The 21,119-nt window shown below is 37.6% G+C and overlaps 2 non-coding genes across 2 annotated transcripts; both read left to right on the top strand.

Annotated features, from left to right (window-relative positions):
* Window positions 1-11,329: 11,329 nt before the first annotated feature.
* LOC127133361 (small nucleolar RNA R71) lies at window positions 11,330-11,436 on the top strand. Its single transcript, XR_007807341.1, has one exon. It is a non-coding gene; the product is annotated as a small nucleolar RNA R71 (small nucleolar RNA).
* Window positions 11,437-16,290: 4,854 nt separating this feature from the next.
* Window positions 16,291-16,397, top strand: LOC127132994 (small nucleolar RNA R71). Its single transcript, XR_007806995.1, has one exon. It is a non-coding gene; the product is annotated as a small nucleolar RNA R71 (small nucleolar RNA).
* The last annotated feature ends 4,722 nt before the right edge of the window (window positions 16,398-21,119 follow it).

Here is a 21,119-nt window from a genome sequence, read left to right on the forward strand (position 1 = left end):
CTCTTTAGGCCGGTGAAAGAAGGAGTCAAACGGTAGCCACAAATCACCTGATCCAGCCAACAATAGGGGTGACGCGGGAAAGGCCGGAAGTTCTGTTTTCAACACGATAAAAGTAGGCTGTTGAAGACAAGCATCATCACTAAAAGCAAATCGATTCCGGTCAACATTATACAGATTGGGTAATATATATATATATCTTGACTTCATATGAATATTGTTTGGTTTATCTAGTTTCCTTCGTCAAAATGCTTGTGAGATAATTATAATAGAAACTTGTGTTCATTTGGTGCTATTGGATTGTTGTTGTCGTACTAATTTGAGAGATAATAATCATCTTCCATATGATATATCTGCATTTTTTTATCACGAAACTTTACTGTGGAAATCCTGTTTTTTGAGGAGCCTATATTGATTAGTTTGGGTTGATAAAACAATTCGTGATGGTATTATTTGTGAGGAATGTTTGGTATGATTGTTCTTGGTGGAAATAGCTAGTAGAATGTTTGGTGTTATGCTTCTTGATTATGTTAATATTTCTGTTTGATGGCTCATGATTAGGTGTCCCCTCTGTATATATGTTTAAGCATTAGCCATCACACTTTGTATGTACAGGCAGATCAGTTGTCTTGAATGGATAAATATTGATACTCTGTTTTCTTGTTTTCTTGGATTTGTACTAATACCAAGTAGTTGATTTGGGTTTGATTTCAATCCCATAGATTTATTTTCTTCTATTCCGTTTCGGGTTGTATAAGCAATTATGTGTGAAACTGTATGCTGTTGGTGATAACGGTCAAGATTTTCAAACTGATTTTGAACGGTAGCAAATGATTTCCTCATTCCGTCATGTTGTTTCTTAAGCTGTTTTGAGTTTAAAAGTAGTTTCTACAGGATAAACCTTAAAGCTTATTCCCATTTTTTGTTATCCTAACTTTGTGATTATTATTGGTGCTGTAGTTAAACTGTAAATTTATGGATTAGGATGGTGTTTATATTGATAAGTGAGTGTTAAAAGCTGTAACGATATCGTTTGTTGAGATGCTTTAGTGTATATAAATGTTAAAATATGAATTTTGTAAATATAATTGATTTCTATTGCTTTACAATAAAATTTAAATTTCCATTCGCGGATCTGGTAACTTCATGCCGATATACCGCCAAAATTCCAAATACATCAATTGTACATTTTTCACCGTGTTTCGATTTCATGCGGATTTCCAATTGCCACCATGTATAAACCGGTTCCTAAACACAATTTGTCACCGATTCAATTTTTAAGTCAAAGTTGTTACTAATTGGTTTTTTCATAAAAAAATATTATTAGTTGAATTTTTGATTAATTGTTTTTTTAATTAATTAACCTTAATTAACTTAATTATTTGAGATAATTAAATAATTTTGATAATTAGTTTTAATTAATTCGATTAATCAAATTAAGTAAATTTTGATAATAATCAAAGGTTTTTTCTTTTCCACCACCATTTCATAATCCTTTTTAATTCAATTTCATTTCAATTCATTATCCATCAAAACCAATTTCAAAAAGCACAAATCATACAATTCTCGATTTAAATAACGAGCCCCTTTTCAAAAACCTCTTATAAGTCGATTGCTCTTCGCATCGCCATCAACCTCACATAGCTTACTCTTGGGCTTCCTTACAATGAAACCTACTTGGTTATTGATTAATCGAGTAGATGAAATAATACACTAAATAAAATTCATTTATTCAATTAACACAAATTCAAATCATTTTTTCAAACCATTCAATTTCAAAAGAATTATCTCTTTTAAACATAAACATTGGGATGAAAAGGAGAATAGTAAGCTTCCGCTTCACTATCTCTCGACTATTCGAATAATTGGCGTACGCCATATTGCTCGAATTTTCGTCATTCAAATAAAACCCTAATAATCATAATATTTCAAATCATTTCTACAAATTCCAAATCCTTTTAATTCCATATTTTGGATGAAAAGGAGAATAGTAAGCTTCCGCTTCACTATCTCTCGACTATTCGAATAATTGGCGTACGCCATATTGCTCGGATTTTCGTCATTCAAATCAAACCCTTTCAATCAATACACTCCTTAAAACCTTGTAATAATTAATCTTTGAATGAAAAGGAGAATAGTGAGCATCCGCTTCATTATCTCTCGATTATTTGAATAATTGGCGTACGCCATATTGCTCGGATCTTCGTCATTCAATTTAAACCTTAATCATACAATTTTAAGTCAAACATAGGTTCTAAATTCAAATCATTTCTTATTTTCAAACCATAATATTTCAAATCATTTTTACAAATTCCAAATCCTTTTAATTCCATATTTCAAATGAAAAGGAGAATAGTGAGCATCCGCTTCATTATCTCTCGATTATTCGAATAATTGGCGTACGCCACATTGCTCGAATCTTCGTCATCAATTCAAAACCACAATCGAATAAACTCAAATCATCTTTCGATCAAAACTTACCAGTCCAAAATCCAAACATATCTTTTACAATTTAAACTTCGGATGACAAAAGATGAGAGGCGTACGCCTCGCCATCTCTCGATTATTTGAATAATTGGCGAAGGCCATATTGCACAAATTATCGACTTCCGACTAAAACACGTTAAATAAACTTGGATAAAGGAATAAGGGGCGTACGCCTCATTATTCTTTGAATAAGCAAGTAGGGGGCGTACGCCTCACTACCATGCGTATTCAACATCCACAAACAAACTTTCAAAATAATCTGAATGAAAAAAGGAATAGAAGGCAGACGCCTTATTACTCCTCGGAAGAATTGGATAATTGGTGAACACCATATTGCTCAATCTTTCGTCGTTCTCCAAAAACATCTCAACAAATCAAACCTAATTTCTCGCCCCCGTGCGATCGAAACCAAACAAAAACACCCAAACACGTCAAATCAACTTGTCACCCCCGCGTGACCAAAACCTCTTCAAAAGAACACTGTCAATCCTTTCTAATGCGCATAACAAACCAGTGCTAGAGCCTCCCCCGAGAGTAGACATGCCAGCATTTAGCCGTTAGAACGCCGACCTACACAGTCGTTCATCAAAATAAAACACACCAAATATTCGTAGTAGCCCGAACTACGAATGCTCTGATTTCCTTATTGCACCATAAGGATACGTAGGCAGGAGATTGCTGTATCTTCGCGATCACACTAATAAAAAACCTCCCATTTCCCCCTCCTGAGGTCTTCATCCATATCTACCATCAATTCTAATCACTTGAAGCAAGCAGATAAACAGTCAATTAACAGTCAAATAGCAAAATCAGACTAAGAGGTTCCCGTTGAGTACAACGGACATGAGGGGTGCTAATACCTTCCCCTTGCGTAATCGACTCCCGAACCCGAATATGGTTGCGACGACCATTATTCCATTTTCTTAAAGGTTTTCTCGATATTTTCCTATTCCTTCATTGGAATGAATAAAGTTCGGTGGCGACTCTGTTTCGAACGACATTTTTTCCGCGTCCTATCGCGAGGGATCGCATTATCATCATTTTTGAGGTGCGCCACATGGCATCAAGCCGTTGGCCTTGACGTTCAATAGCATCCATGATGTCATCATTTGTTGCAGGCCTTCTTCTTCGACGACGTCGGGAGGATGGACCAACTACATTATCGGAAGGATTATGTGGGACAGAATGTTGTTCAGGATCTTGATCACCTTGCTCCATTTTATCAAACTCGTCTGGGGGTGGGTTTGCTTGTGTAGGCATGGTAGGTTCGGGAGCATTCAAATCGTAGATGAATCTGTTGGGGTTAGTAACATCGGTGAGTGTAATGTTGGGCAAAACGACGCTTGGGATTTCTTGGTTATTCACCATAAGATAATAATTCCTGCCTACCCTATTTTTGATTAAGCGGCAGAAGCGACAGTATCCAATATCCATAAACAGGGGTGACAAAGATTGCAAATTCTGAAATCGGTCCCCTAAATTTAAACTGAGTGCAATGGTGGTTATTAAGCCTCCAATCACAAAAGGTTGATTGCCTCGAGCACAAAGGGTACGGATATGGTGAAGTAAGAAAGAGGCGGCGTTGACCCTTGTATTTGCTGAAAAGATGCAGTGTAGGAAGAATAATTCTTTCGCGTTAACTTTGCTGTTGTTGGCTATTCCAAAGATGGTGTTTTGCAAAATACGGATAAAATACCGGATAGTGGGGTTGTGTATGTGTGAAGCAAGTAATGCATCTCAATTGGTGGTTACCACACCGGATATTTTTCCAAAAAGTTCGAGTGCGATCGTGTTCCACTCTGAGTTTGGAGGGATTCTTGGGTGGACGTCGTCTCCTTCAGGAAAACGTAGCATGGCACTCAACTGTTCTTGAGATAGTGCGTACTCAGTGTTGAACATACGGAATTTTGCGACACCGGTTAAGTACTCGTCCTCACCGGTTGGAGTGGTGTATGAATAAGAGCTTAAAAACTCCAAGGTTAGTGATTGGTATGTTGGGTGATTTTGTGTGCACAGAAAGGTTAAGTCGGATAGCCTAAGCAGCCATTGCACTCCTTGATGTAATCCCAATTCTTGTAAGCAATTGAAATCTGGGTATCTGGTAGATGTGACACCGCGTTGCTGGAAACGAATAAACTGCTCCTGTTGATAGTTACTATCTTCAGTTCAGAAAATAATATTTCCAAATTGCATTTCTGGATGTTGGTTCTCCGCCATTTTGATTGGTAGGTAGAAAAGAAGGAGAAAGGAAAATGGGATGAATTTTTTTTTTGTATAGAGTGGTTTTTGGAATGATGTGGTGTAGGAAGAAAAATGTGGTGAAGGTATTTAAAGAAAGAGTTTTGAAATTGGGAGGAGAAGTTGGTGAGAAAAAAATTAATGGGGGATAAAGAGGTGAATTGAATGGGGGTAACGGTCATGACACGGTTACGAGGCAGCAGTGTGTCACGTTCGTGACAGCATTGTGTCACGTTCGTGACAGCATAACGGTCAAAAGCATTTACGAGAAAGCAAGTTGTCACGTTCGTGACAGCATGCGTGACGGGCGTCATGGGGGTATTGCGACCGTGACAGCATGCGTGACGCTCGTCACACCTCTGAGTTTGCAACGGTCAAAACGTTCGTCACGATGCAGGGTGGCAAGTTTTGTTTTATTATATATATATATAATATATATATATATATATATATATATATATATATATATATATATTATTTTAAATTTGAATTGCCATGACCATAAATATCAATGCTACTTTGACTTTATAAATTGTGTCATGGATGCTACTTTACTACACCATAGAATATATATTTTTTTCTCTAATAAGCAAAAATACAGGTGGTAGTATATAATATTAGGAGTAGTGTATACTTGTATGTGATCAGAAATTTAGCATGTAAGTAGTAGCATACAATATATATCAGCATTGGTAATTTTAGATAGTGCATAAATCAAAATGAAATTTAATTTAACCAATAATGCCAGTAGCTTCATAAAAGTAAACATAATGTAATATTTGACTGAAGATAAAATAAAACACGCGAATAGTTCAAACTCTTCAGGTCCAAGGTTTCCTATAAACATAGTGTTGAAAAGGAAATTTATATTCATAGGCTGAATACCGCAAAAAGGGTTCAAATCAAGCATGGGTTGACGCAATCCAATAGCATTAGCAATCATAGTTATCAATCCCCCTATTTGAATCGGTGCACAGTCATCTTGAATAAGGAGGTCAAAACTTGCCAACATATAAGTGGCACCATTCACTGGACGATTCTGGGAAGCACAAAATATTATGAAAAGTTCATCACGTGATACTGTGGTAATGTTTGAACTTTTCCCAAAAAGAGTGTGTGTTAGGATCTTGTGGAAATAACGAAAAGCTGGGTTATGTATGTTTCCAGAAAGAAACTCATGTTCCTCAGGTTCGTCATTTCCCGTCAAACTTCCCCAAAAATGCTCAAGCTCTCGATATTCAAAGAGGTCCTCTTGGTTCATGGTGAATGTGTCAAAAGAAGTAGGGAACCCTAAGAGGTTAGTAAATTCTCTAATGTTATACTGATACTCCATATTGAACATCCTGAATTGAATGAAACCTCGGTTTATTCCTTTTCCATGGTTCGGTAAATAAATCAGGGAGCTAAGGAATTCTAGAGTTAGCCTCTGGTAAGTAACAAATTGTCTCCGAATAGGAGTGGTTTCCCACCCTATTTGATTCAGCAGATATAGGACACTATCTCTTAGCCCAAGTACGGTCATTGCACAATCATCAGCATAAAAATTTGGGTGCATCTCTCTCTCAGCAAGTTCTTCAAATTTTTGTCTCTGAGCTCTCCCTCGGAAATTAATACCCATGTGATCAATATGTGTCATCAGGTCAGTGTTATCTAAAGAAAAGAAAAACAAGAATTTTAGTCAGGATTTGGCCAGATGCCGAAAGAAGAAAAGAAGAAAAATTTAATAAAATAAAGAAAATGAAGAATGAAAACTGAATAAAATCAAAAGAATAATCAAAGAAAAATAAAAATTTGTGGGTTGTCTCCCACGAAGCGATTTGTTTAATGTCGCAAGCTCGACAAAAAACTATTAAATGTTAATCTATTAATTTTGGAGACAATACGTCTAAGTACAGGACTTGCGAGTCTTCATTGTTTTCAGCATAATGATAATGTTTTAGACGCTGCCCGTTTACGATAAATGATTCAATAGATTTTCCTTTAATTTCTACAGCCCCACTAGAAAAGACATTAGTGACTTTGAAAGGGCCAGACCACCTAGAGCGTAATTTTCCTGGGAATAACTTAAGTCTAGAGTTAAACAATAGGACTACATCGCCTTGTTTGAAAGTTTTCCTTGATATACGTTTATCATGCCATTTTTTCGTTCTTTCCTTGTAGATTTTAGCATTTTCGTATGCATCTTGTCTAAGTTCCTCTAATTAGTTTATATCTAGAATTCGCTTTTCACCGACGGCCTTATAGTTTAAATTTAAATTTTTAATAGCCCAATAGGCCTTATGTTCTAACTCCACTGGGAGGTGACACGATTTACCATAAATAAGCTTAAATGGGGTTGTTCCTATGGGAGTTTTGTAAGCGGTTCGATATACCCATAAAGCTTCGGGTAATTTTGATGACCAATCTTTCCTCGATGTAGCGACAATTTTTTTCAATATCTGTTTAATTTCTCTATTAGACACTTCCACTTGTCCACTAGTTTGAGGATGGTAAGGTGTTGCTACTCGATGTTTTACACCATACTTAAACAATAATTTTTCGAGTATTTTAGATATGAAATGAGATCCACCGTCACTGATAACTATTCTTGGGACACCAAATCTTAGAAAGATTATATTCTTAAAGAGTTTAATTACTACTCGTGTGTCGTTTGTTGGAGAAGCTATATCCTCAATCCATTTTGATACGTAGTCAACTGCTACGAGTATGTACTTGTTACCAAAAGAAGGTGGAAAAGGTCCCATGAAATCTATTCCCTACACATCGAAAATTTCTACTTCCAAAATGCCTTTTTGTGGCATTTCGTCACGTCTAGATATGTTTCCTGTGCGTTGACACCTATCGTATTTATTGACAGCAGTATGTACATCCTTCCACATGTTTGGCCAATAAAGACCGGCTTGTAGGATTTTAGAGCAGGTTTTGGATGTACTTGCATGTCCACCATAAGGAGCGGAATGACAATGTTGGATTATACTTTCTACCTCTTCTTCAGGTATACAGCAACGGAAAATACCATCGGAGCCTCTTTTGAAAAGTAAAGGGTCGTTCCAGTAATAATGTTTTATGTCGTGGAAGAATCGTTTCTTTTGTTGGTAGGATAAATCAAGTGGAACCACTCCGGCGGCTAAATAATTGACAAAATCAGCGTACCATGGTGTAACGCATACAACCAAGGTGGTCTCTACCTGTTTGTCAGCTCTATTTTCTTCCAAATTAGCTATAAGTTTATCGTACGAGAAATCATCGTTGATCGATGTTCTTTCCGGTTCCAGGTTTTCGAGTCTAGAGAGGTGATCTGCTATTACGTTTTCAGTTCCTTTTTTATCTTTGATTTCCAAATCAAATTCTTGTAGAAACAAGATCCACCTTAGGAGTCTAGGTTTAGCGTCCTTTTTTGTTAAGAGGTACTTAATGGCAGCGTGATCAGTGTAAACGATTATTTTAGCTCCGACCAAGTAGGAACGAAATTTATCTAGTGCAAATACTACTGCTAAAAGTTCTTTCTCGGTTGTGGCGTAATTCATTTGCGCTTCATCTAGAGTTCTACTCGCATAATATATGACGTGAAGTTTTTTATCCTTTCGTTGTCCTAGAACAGCGCCTACGGCGTAGTCACTTGCGTCACACATTATTTCGAAAGGTTTATTCCAATCCGGGGTCTGCATTATGGGCGCGGAGATCAATGCTTGTTTAAGTGTTTGAAATGCTTCTAAACATTTATTGTCGAAGATGAATTCAGCGTCTTTCATTAATAATTCGGTTAAAGGTTTAGTTATTTTAGAGAAATCTTTAATGAATCGTCGGTAAAAACCGGCATGTTCTAAGAAGCTTCGTATTTCCCTCACGGTTTTCGGAGGTTGAAGGTTTTCGATTACTTCTATTTTGGCTTTGTCTACTTCAATTCCTCTATTTGATATGATGTGTCCTAAAACAATTCCTTCTTGTACCATAAAGTGACATTTTTCCCAATTAAGTATTAGGTTTACTTTTACACATCGTTCTAGAACTCTTTCTAGGTTTTCGAGACATTCTTCGAAACTTTGCCCGCATACGGAAAAGTCATCCATAAAGACTTCCATGATGTTTTCGAGAAAATCGGCGAATATTGCCATCATGCACCTTTGGAAAGTTGTAGGAGCATTGCACAAGCCAAACGGCATTCGTCGATAAGCGAAGGTACCAAAAGGACATGTGAATGTTGTCTTTTCTTGGTCATCAGGATGAATTGGTATTTGAAAGAAACCTGAGTAACCGTCCAGATAGCAGAAATGAGAATGCTTGGCTAGTCGTTCTAACATCTGGTCTATGAATGGTAAAGGAAAATGATCTTTTCGGGTTGCTTTGTTTAGCTTTCTATAATCAATGCACATTCTCCATCCGATTCAATTCGTTTGGTTATAGTTTCTCCTTTTTCATTTTCGATCATTGTTATACCTCCTTTCTTTGGTACTACGTGTACAGGACTAACCCATTTGCTATCGGATATAGGATATATAATACCTGCCTCTAATAACTTCGTTACTTCCTTCTTCACTACCTCACTCATGATCGGGTTTAGTCTCCTCTGATGTTCCCTAGAAGTCTTACAATCTTCTTCTAGCATGATGCGGTGCATACAAATAGAAGGACTTATCCCTTTAAGATCGGTGATGTTGTATCCTAATACGGTTGGGTTTTTTCTTAAGATATGTAGGAGTTTTTCGGTTTCAAGTTTTCCTAGGTCTGCATTGACTATTACTGGTCGTTCAAGTTCTAAGTCTAGGAATTCATATCTCAGATTTTTTGGAAGTGTTTTCAGGTCGAGGGTTGGTTTCTTAAGGCATTGCGTAGGATCTGATGTTATTGCTAAACATTGGTTCAGTCTGTCTTCTACACGATAGTCGCACAAATCGTCATTTTTGAATTCTGTTTCTTTTATGCATTCATCGATGATATCCATGAAGTAACATGTGTCTTCTATCGCAGGTGCTTTCAAAAATTTGGAAAGAATAAACTCAATTTTCTCTTCTCCTACTTCGAAAGTGAGTCGTCCTCGTTTTACGTCAATGATAGCACCGGCAGTTGCTAAGAAGGGTCTTCCCAATATAATGGGGGTAACTTCATCTTCTCTTATGTCCATAATTATAAAATCGGTGGGAATGTAGAATTGACCTATGCGTACGGGAACGTTTTCAAGAATTCCTACAGGATATTTAACGGAACGATTTGCTAATTGCACAAACATTTTAGTTGGTCTTAATTCTCCCATTTCAAGTTTCTTGCATATGGACAAGGGCATAACACTGATACCGGCTCCTAAATCGCATAAAGCTTTGTCTATGACAAATTTTCCTATATGACAGGGTATAGAAAAACTACCAGGATCTTTAAGTTTAGGAGGCATATTTTGGATTATTGCGCTACACTCAGAAGTGAGTGTAACGGTTTCGTTATCTTCAAGTTTCTTTTTATTAGATAAAATTTCTTTTAAGAACTTAGCATATGAGGGCATTTGTGTAATAGCTTCTGTAAAAGGAATTGTGATGTTTAATTGTTTTAGTAGGTCAACAAATTTTTTAAATTGGCCCACGTTTTTGGTTTTAATTAGCCTTTGAGGATAAGGGATAGGTGATTTGTAAGGTGGTGGAGGTACATAAGATTCTTTTTTTCTATGGTTTCCTCATTACACTCTTCCTTTTCCTTAGGTTTACCTTCTTCCTCAGTTGACTTTTTAGAGTTTTGGTTCTCAATCCTTGGGTCAGATGGTCCTTCTACCTCTGTACCACTTCGTAATATAATTGCATGAGCGTGGCCTTTCGGATTAGGTTGTGGCTGTCCAGGAAATGTACCAGTTGGGGCAGCAGTAGACGCTTGTTGTTGAGCTACTTGCGAGATTTGTGTTTCAAGCATTTTGTTATGGGTAGCCAGGGCATCTACTTTACTTGCTAGTTGTTTAATCTGTTCGCTAGTGTGTACATTCTGGTTTAAGAACTCTTTATTGGTTTGCTGTTGAGAAGCTATGAAGTTCTCCATCATGATTTCCAAGTTGGATTTCCTAGGAACGTTATTGTTAGGTGTAGATGGGGTCGGCTTTTGATATCCAGGTGGTACAGCTGGAGCTTGACTGGGAGCTTGACCTGGTGCGTATAAAGCGTTGTTACTTTTATACGAGAAATTAGGATGGTTCTTCCAGTTTGAGTTATAGGTATTCGAGTAAGGATTTCCTTGAGCATAATTCACCCGTTCTGTTTGAATTCCTGTTAGGAGTTGACAATCTGTAGGAGTGTGACCTTGAATTCCACAGACCTCGCAATTTTGAGTTACGACAACCACGGTGGCTGGAGGTGATACATTTAAACTTTCAATTTTCTGGGCAAGAGCATCCACTTTTGCATTAACATGATCAAGGCTACTTATCTCGTACATGCCACCTTTTGTTTGAGGTTTTTCTACCACTGTCCGGTCGTTTCCCCACTGATAATGATTTTGGGCCATGCTCTCGATAAGTTGATAAGCGTCAATGTAAGGTTTATCCATAAGCGCACCACCGACGGCGGCGTCTATTGTTAACCTTGTGTTGTACAAGAGACCATTGTAGAAGGTGTGAATTACTAACCAGTCCTCTAAACCATGGTGTGGGCAAAGTCTCATCATGTCCTTGTATCTTTCCCATGCTTCGAAAAGAGATTCGTTATCTTTTTGCTTAAATCCGTTTATCTGGGCTCTCAACATAGCTGTTTTGCTTGGAGGAAAATATCGGGAAAGAAAGACTTTCTTCAACTCATTCCATGTGGTGACTGAGTTGGAAGGAAGAGACTGAAGCCATCTTCTAGCTTTATCTCTTAACGAGAAAGGAAAGAGACGAAGTCGAATTGCCTCTGAAGTGACACCATTAGCTTTAACAGTGTCAGCGTATTGGACAAATACGGATAAATGAAGGTTTGGATCCTCGGTAGGATTTCCAGAAAATTGATTCTGTTGCACTGCCTGAAACAACGAAGGTTTAAGTTCGAAGTTGTTCGCTTCGATTGCGGGTGGAGCAATACTCGAATGCGACTCATCCTGTGATGGAGCAGCGTAATCTCGAAGAGCACGAGCTGGTTCGGCCATCGCTGGTATCGTTAAAGGAAGGAGATTTTTGAGATCAGGAACTTCGATTGGAGGAAGATTATTTCTAGCACGATACTCCCGAATTCGTCGTAATAATCAGAGATATCGTTTGACGTCATTGATTCGTAAGTAATACGGCTCGCCTTGTGAGCGAGTGTGTGGCATACAAATCAACGAAAAATAAAAAAAAATAAAAATTGCCTTAGTCTCTACAGCGTAACAGAAGAGTTACGATATCGACTAAATAAAAGTCCCCGACAACGGCGCCAAAAACTTGATCGCGACTTTATGAGTCTATTGGGGTACTAACTGCAAGCGCACAGTCTAATCGCGTAGTTTTAAAAGATATCGATCCCACAGGGACTCAATGAATCGATCTACCGTTTTTCTAGGGTTACTGCGTAAAGCTAAGGCGGATGATACTTTAATGATTTGGGGAAAAAATAAAACTAAATTTGGATCTAGATAAAATATCAAATAATATGGATATCAGTATGTAGTTCGTCGTATTTGGGGAATCAAATCTTCGTTGGTCTTTTTCTTAATTTTAAAATAAGTCTTTTCAGTAGACACTATTAATTAAAAGTCTTTTCCTCAAACTCTCGCTCTTGTTGAATCAGACTATGACTTTATATTTTAACGTACGCTCTCACTATTTCATTAAGTCTAAAATCACTTTTGAAAATAATAGAATCTATAGAAACTCCTTTTGAGAAAATACTAACCGTTTAAACGCCCTCGTCTCAAACTCTCGCTCTGTTGACTTAGATTATATGATTAAACTTAAATGCTTATCTCTCGTCCTCACATTTAACTTTTAAAAATAATTTTTGAAAATAATTAGAATTTAATTAACCTTAAAAATTGCTTTCGCCCTGATTTAAAGTTAATGTTCAATTTACATTGTCTAGTTAAAAACTCAAACTGTCGTTCTATTGATTTTAACTTCTTTATGTGTTTTACTCTCGTACAAAAACCTTGGTATTAACTTTGTAAATTGAGACCAGAAAAAGAGTGACTATATTCTGAAATAAATTTAAACCAACTCAACTTTGATTCCTTTATTCCGCTTACTTTACATACCGATATCTAAATTAATTAGCCAGACATGATGAACATGCATACACAATAATCATGCATAAATACGGCCATATCAAACAAACAACATATATAAACAGCGGAACAAAGCATATGTAAATTAAAACGATAAATCAATTAATTAATGAACCTGGAAAATACTAGAAATCTGGATTTTATCTCCTACGCTTCGATGCACGAACACTCCACCACAAGTCGGTTGGATTTGTTCTTCACAATTCTCGATCAGATAGGAAAGTAAAAACAAGGAAACAAAATACTATGATCTAACGTAAGGTTAGATCCAGTAAAAATTACACAATAGTTTCCGGTGTAGAAACTGTCGTGAGAAAGTAAATTGTACGCTTCAGAAATTAAACTAGAAAAAGAAGAAAGGAATAAATTGCTTGCAAAATTAGAATGCTGGAAAAATTGTACGGAGAAGAGAGAGCTTCAATTGGCTTTTGTGAGGTTTATTTATATTCACCTCCCAAGATAACCGTCTCCTAGAATGTGTCTTCAGTATGGTCCAAGCGTCTCCGAGTGCATGAGAGAATTTAGGGGAAACCGTCCACTCCGTTACGCACGTAAAGCCTAAAATATAGGAGTGGAATGTGTGACGTCCGTCACACTATGTGTTACCGTCGTAACACTAGGTCTTAGGACGTGGCAATCGGCACGTGCTTGTTGCGGTCGTGACAACAATTTTCTTTGTTCCAAACGTGGGTTGGGCTTTGGTGCTTCAGCTTGCTGCTTTTCCTAGAAAATCTTCTTTTTGCACCCCTTTTCTTTCTTTTTCACATGTGCTTTAAATAATATACCTGAAATAAATAATAAGAAAATGCCGAGTAATATCGAATAATATAAAAATAAATTGAATCAAATAACGATATAATTTAATTAAATCAAGTCTAAAAATGTGATATAGTTTCATGTTATCAAGGGCATGTAAAAGTAGTTTTTTCTTGATCTTCGGGGTGGATAGGTATTTGGAAGAATCCAGAGTATCCATCTAGATAGAAGAAGTAAGAGTGTCTGGCTAGACGCTCCAACATCTGGTCTACAAATGGTAAAGGGAAATGATCCTTCCTTGTTGCCTTATTTAATTTTCTATAATCTATACACATTCGCCATCCTCCTTCTAACCGTTTTGCTACATGTTCGCCTTTATCGTTTTGCACGACTGTGATGCCTCCCTTTTTAGGTACTACATGCACAGGGCTCACCCACTTACTATCCGAGATCTGGTAGATTATACCTGCCTCAAGTAACTTAAGAACTTCCTTTTTAAGAACATCACTCATTATAGGGTTTATTCTTCTCTGATGTTCTCTAGAGGGTTTTGAATCTTCTTCGAGCGAAATCCGATACATGCACACAGATGGGCTTATACCTTTCAGGTCAGAGATATTATATCCTAGGGCTGAGGGATATCTTCGTAAACCGTTTAAAAGTTGGTTCGTTTCCTCTTGGCTCAAGGTAACACTGACTATAACTGGACGATTCATCTCTTCATCGAGGAACTCGTATCTCAAATTCTTAGGTAGTTCCTTAAGTTCTAAGGTTGGTTTCTTAGGGCATGGCATAGGATCTGGGGTAAGGGATAAACATTCGTAAAGGTTATCATCGATGTAGGGTTTCTTAAAGTCATCCTCTTCCATTATGAGGGTTGATGGCAACTTAATTGTTTTTATGATTTCTTCTTGTTCTAATTCCTTAACGCATTCATCAATGATATCTAAGGCATAACATGTGTCTCCCATCACAGGTGCCATAAGAAATTTCGAAAGTATAAATTCTATTTTCTCATCACCTACCTCAAAGGTCAACTTTCCTCTCTTGACATTTATTATGGCTCATGCAGTTGATAAGAATGGTCTACCTAGAAGGATTGGTATATCATTGTCCTCTTTGATGTCCATGACAACGAAATCAGTAGGGATAAATAACTGACCTATCCTAACAGGGACATCTTCTAAAATTCCTATCGGATACTTAACAGATCTATCGGCTAACTGAAGTGACATCTTAGTAGGTTGTAATTCTCCTAAGTTTAACCTCTCACAAACCGCTAAAGGCATTAAGCTCACACTAGCTCCTAGGTCTAGAAAAGCTTTTTCGATGATATGACTACCCAAAAGACAAGGAATGGAGAAATTTCCAGGATCTTTATCTTTTTTGGCTAACTTATTCTCGGAAATGGCATTACATTCCAAGGGCTTCGGATCGTCAAGTTTACGTTTGTTGGTAAGGATGTCTTTGAGAAACTTTGCATAAGAAGGTAATTGGGTGATGGCTTATGTGAAAGGGATTTCTACATGAAGTTTTTCTATAACTTTAATAAATTTCTGATATTGGTTATTGATCTGGGTTTGTTTGAGTCTTCGCGGATATGGTATAGGTGGTTTATATGGCGGGGGTGGTACGTAAGTTTTATCTTTAGGTTTTTCTCTTTTTTCTTGACCTTCATGGTTTTTAGATTCCTCTGGTTCCTTTACTTCGTCCGGGGGTTTGGTATATTCCTTAGAAGTTTCGGGTTCACTCAATCTTGGGTTTGGTGTCTCATCATAAGCGTTCCCACTTCGTAGGGTAATGACATTGACTTGTCCTCTCGGATTTTGTTGAGGTTGTCCAGGAAACTGTCCTCCAGGTGTAGTCTTGGGGGCTTGGTTTAAAGCTACCTGAGAGATCTGGGTTTCAAGCATCTTGGTATGAGTAACTATTTGGTCAACCTTGGTCCCTAACTAGGTAATCAGTTCGTTAACATGAATGTTTTGGTTCATGAACTCTTTGTTTTGTTGGGTTTGAGCAGTGATAAAATTTTCCATAATTTTCTCAAGGCTCGGCTTTGGTGGTACAGGTTGCATAGGTTGATTTGGTCTTGGGGCTTGATAACCAGTTTGTCTCGGAGGTGCATTATTTTGGATAGGGTTATTATTTTTATAGGAGAAGTTCGGGTGATTCCTTCATCCAGGGTTATAGGTATTCGAATATGGGTTCCCTTGGGTGTAGTTCACTTGCTCAGAGTGGGTTTCGTTTAATAAACTGCATTCTGCAGATTGGTGTCCTTTGGTTCCACATATCTCACAATCCGACGAAACTGCGGCTACAGTATTCGGGTTTATGCACATATGCTCGACCTTGAGGGCTAATGCGTCCATTTTAGCTTGCATCATGTTTATAGAGCTTAGTTCATGCACTCCTCCTTGGGCTTCCTTCTTCTCAACTATCGCTCGTTCGACTCCCCATGATTGATGGTTTTGAGCCATATCTTCGATGAGGGCACTAGCTTCAGGATAAGGTTTGTTCATCAATGTACCGCCTGCGGCAGCGTTGATGGTCATCTTAGTATTATAGTGAAGTCCATTATAGAAGGTTTGAATGATTAACCAATTTTCTAAACCATGATGTGGGCATGCTCTTAAGAACTCTTTATATCTCTCCTAAGCTTCGAATAACGATTCTCCTTGGTTCTGAGTAAATCTAGTTATATGGTTTCGAAGAAAAGTGGTCTTACTTGGGGGAAAGTATCTAGCAAGAAAAACTCTTCTAAGGATATCCCAAGTCGTAATGGAATTAGGTGGAAGGGAATCTAACCATGACAAGGCTTTATCTCTGAGGGAAAAAGGGAATAATCTTAAACGGATTACCTCGGGAGAAGCTCCATTGGTTTTAAAAGTGTCTACTAATTGGAGAAAGATTTTTAAATGTTGGTTTGGGTTCTCGGTAGCGAGACCTGCGAATTTTCTATGTTGCACTAGTTGCAACAGGGAAGGTTTAAGTTCGAAATTATTAGCTGGAATAGTTGGGTTTACTATACTAGAACTAGGTTCTTCGTTGGATGGTTGGGCGAAGTGCGTGAGTGTAACGTTCAGGTTCCGCCAGAGGATATACTAAGCTTCCGGTGCTGCGAGCTTTTCGCATTGATCGACGGATAATAGCCTAAGTCTAAACGATATAACAACAGGGTATGAAATTTGACGAAATTGGTCCCCGACAACGGCGCCAAAAACTTGATGCGTGATTTTCGCAAGTATACGAACGCGTCAGAGTAATATAAAAGATTGACGAATCCACAGAGACCAAGTGCCAATCTATCATTATCTATTGTTATGGTGTTTATCAAAGGCAATCAAAATAGGTGTTTTTAGAGTGTGCAATAAAAAGTAAAGTATTGAATAAAGTTCAATTAATAAAGACAGGCTCGAATGTAATTCACATAATCAATTAATAATCCAAGTACTTGCTAATAGAACTACTTATGGGCAGTGTTTCCTACTTTGAAAAGAACCAATTTAACGGGAACTGTCGCTTTCGCGTATTCAGAACCGAGTTGTACTCCCTAATCAAACCCTCTTATTGTCACTTATAAAAAGGCGCGCATTGCGTTAGAGTAGTAAACCTATTTTTAAGAAATATAGTATCTTGACTAAGTTGAAAAGTATTTTAACCTGGTTTTCTTAACCAAAAGAGGTTCTCACGAACCTGACTCTAAACTTATAAACGCGTCCGAAAATAGTTTTAAAATCTCTTTTCTTCTTAAGTTAAAAACTCCTAATGAACTAAACAAAACGCTTTCACTGTATTTGAAATAGTTAAAAACAATTAAGTTTAAAAAGACGTTGGACGGCTTTCGATCTTACCCAACGGAAATTAAGTGCGGGAAAACTTAAGTTGAAAGTCAAAATAGCCTTTAAGTGTTTCTACGAACAATTGTACGGATTATCGGTTCAATTACGATCCTTACATTCTAACCTTATAGGTTTAGTTAGACATGGTAAAGTAAAGGTGCATTTAATTTAAATAAAAGTAGTGCGAGTGCGGAAAGTAAATAAAAGTAGTGCGAGTGCGGAAAGTAAATAAAAGTAGTGCGAGTGCGGAAAATAAATAAAAGTAAAGCGAGTGCGGAAAATAAATAAAAGTAGTGCGAGTGCGGAAAATAAATAAAGTAAAGCGAGTGCAAGAAATAAATAAAGTAAAGCGAGTGCGAGAAATAAATAAAGTAAAGACAGTGCGGGAAATAAATAAAGTAAAGCGAGTGCAAGGAAATAAATAAAGTAAAGCGAGTGCGAGAAATAAATAAAGTAAAGACAGTGTGGGAAATAAATTAGATAAAAGTAAAGCAATAAAAACCCGCTCCAATTGGAGGGTTGAATAAAATGCGAAGCGAAAATGAAAATGGCGGCAGGATTAACTTCCTTCCAAAGTGCTCTAAACTCGATTACAGACTCGATCACAGACTTGATTACACAATTGTGATAACACCCCAAATGCGAAGCGATTACCACTTTAAAATACTGAATATATGCCTAAGTGAAACTAAGTTTGCTCTAAGTTTGCCTCTGCTCTAAGTTTGGATGATTAAACAAATGAATTCGCGTTTCTATTTATAAGCAAGTAAAATGATGGAAATTACAAGGATGCCCTTCAGTTTGAAATTGGGAGGGAACACTTTTCCTCTTGTGGCGCCCGTCACAAGTCCATGGCGCCCGCCACAAGGCCAATCTGTGGCGCCTTAGTGGAAGTAGTGGAGAACGTGGCAGTTGAGGGAAGTTGAGCTAGGACACGTCATGGCAGGGTCTATGGCGCCAGCCACAGTGGGAGCCATAAGTACAAAATGCTGAATTTTAGGGTTTTTAGCTCATTTTCACTCCTTTTCTCGATCGGGGCTCCGATTAAAGTAAAAACCTGAAAACAAAGAGAAACATAGTAATAACACAACAAAATAACAATAAAACTACTAAAATGCATGCGAAATCGGAGTCGAAAATACGGTGAATTTCAGTGTCATCAAACTCTCCCACACTTAAACCTTTGCTTGTCCTCAAGCAAAAAACTAAAAAGCTTATAAAAGAAGAACAGGTGTCAACGATTGATTCGGGCTAGAAAGATTTCTAAGTTCAAGTCGGGATGCAGTGATAGGTACTAACTGAGTGAACTAAGGGTATCATGATGACGCTTATCCGCAAACACGAACATAAACTTCATTCCTATATTAACCAACCCATATTATCCCACAATACCTAGGCCTTCCTCTTCATCTCTTTTTGTGTCTTTTTCATTCAGGCGCAATCACATTAAGCCCGTTATCCGTACATGCTTCATAGCAGAGTGACCTGTTAGTGATTATGATCCAAACATGGGATTCCTAGCACATAAATATGTGTAAACTCTTTTATTTGACCCAATTGCAGTTGTGGGGGATCGGATCATAATTCGTCCTACCGAGTTCAGTGCCAGATACCTCTGAACCAACTAACAGCGGGTAAGTTTTTCTTTTTCTTTTTCTTTTTGTAGCAAATTTTTACAACTCTTTGGTTTAAATGACTTTGTGAGGGTCACCTATACCGGATTTGCCTTTTTGCTTTCTTTTATTTATTTATTTCACTGGATCATTCACTTATGTTCATCAGACCCCTACGTAGAGGATGCGTAGGTCGGAGCTGATTGCTAGGATAAACTACTAAGGACTTATACTGAAATGATGATTGAGGCCATGGTATATGGGGTTTCGGGAATGATTCTTATATTTACGAAGTCTATGGTGCTAAAATAGTACTGATGTTTCACAAAGTTCTCCCAAGTCACCACATCCTTACTCAAACCCGTCTTAAAAACCCAAAAACTTTCAGAATAACACTGTTTTCTTTTACAATTTTTTTTTGTTAGGGCTAAAGGTATGGGGAGATTAGACTGTACTAAACATACACTATACTGGTGATTCGTCAGACTCATGCATTATCTAAGACACTTAAACTAAAAGCAAAATAAAATAAACAACTAAAAGGCAATAAAAATATAAAAATAAACAAACTATCTAAAAACAGCAAAGAAGATAAACAAACTGAACGAAAATAGAGAAAAGCGATAAAGTCTCCTCCCACACTTAAATAGAACATTGTCCCCAATGTTTCTAGATAAGATAAGGGAAGAGTTACCTGACAACCTACTGTCAACCATTGGTGCCTTCGCCATCCTGAGGTGGACGACGGGATCGGGTACAACGACGGTCTCTCTGATCCATCATGGCATGTAAGGCATCCTGAGCAGTCCTCACTTCTTGAAGGTTACCCATAATGGAAGCTTGAGTGGCTTCGATGAATGCAGTATGTTGACGGTGGTATTGTTGCTGACGGGCTTGCGTGTTTGTGATCGTTTGTAGGGACTGTAAAATAGTGTCATAGGATCTATCTGTCCTCCGCTGCGATTCTTGCATGAAGCTCATGTAATCCGCCAGTTGTTGTTGGATGGTAGAGAGTAGGTCGTCACGCCTTTGCTCTCTAGCCATGTGGTCTAGCCACATCTCTCCTGTAATATAAAAGCCAGGAGCAGTACCTACAAAAGAAGAAGATGGTGCGGTGTGTGGTGGTGAAGGATGACGGGGGGACACATCAGGTACGGGAGATCTCTCTCTCCGATCATATTCTTCATCAGTGTCATGTCCCGCCTCATCAGGAACATTAGGAGGAAGAGGACCTAAAACAGGTGGAGCATCTAAAGCGTAGGTCCAATTCCTTTCATCACGTACATCAGTATGTCTAGTGCATGGTAAAACAACGGATGTGATAGCTACACCATGAACCATAAGAACATAGCCTCCTTCTCTCCTCAATCGGCACAATTTCATGTCTCTCAAAAATTTAGGATTTTTAGCTCATTTTCACTCCTTTTCTCGATCGGAGCTCCAATTAAAGTAAAAACCTGAAAACAAAGAGAAACATAGTAATAACACAACAAAATAACAATAAAACTACTAAAATGCATGCGAAATAGGAGTCGAAAATACGGTGAATTTCAGTGTCATCACTTGCATACATAAATGTGTGTTTGAAATATGACTCACCTATCTACAACATAAAAAAGTGAACAAAATAGGGAATTAATGATAAAACCTAAAAGTAAGGATAAGACATTAGGGTTTGGGAGTCGATTAAGTGAGGGGAATGTGTTAGGCACCCCTCACCTCCATTAGACTTAATGGGATCCTCCAATAGTTCTAGGGCTACTATACTTGTTTAAGGATGTTTGCTTATGTTACCTATTTTTGCTTAATATACTTATTTATAGTGAATTAGGTTATTGTGTTAATAAAAGGAGAATTTAATCAAGAAAGAGGATAAAGAAAAATGTTTTTGTTATTGTACTCGCTAGAGTGTTACAACTATGTGCCTACGTACCCTCAAGCAATATGAAGGATTAGAGTATCGTAGTTCGTCTAAAAAAAGATT

Source organism: Lathyrus oleraceus, chromosome 3, assembly GCF_024323335.1.
Source record: "Lathyrus oleraceus cultivar Zhongwan6 chromosome 3, CAAS_Psat_ZW6_1.0, whole genome shotgun sequence".
Taxonomy (NCBI): domain Eukaryota; kingdom Viridiplantae; phylum Streptophyta; class Magnoliopsida; order Fabales; family Fabaceae; genus Lathyrus; species Lathyrus oleraceus.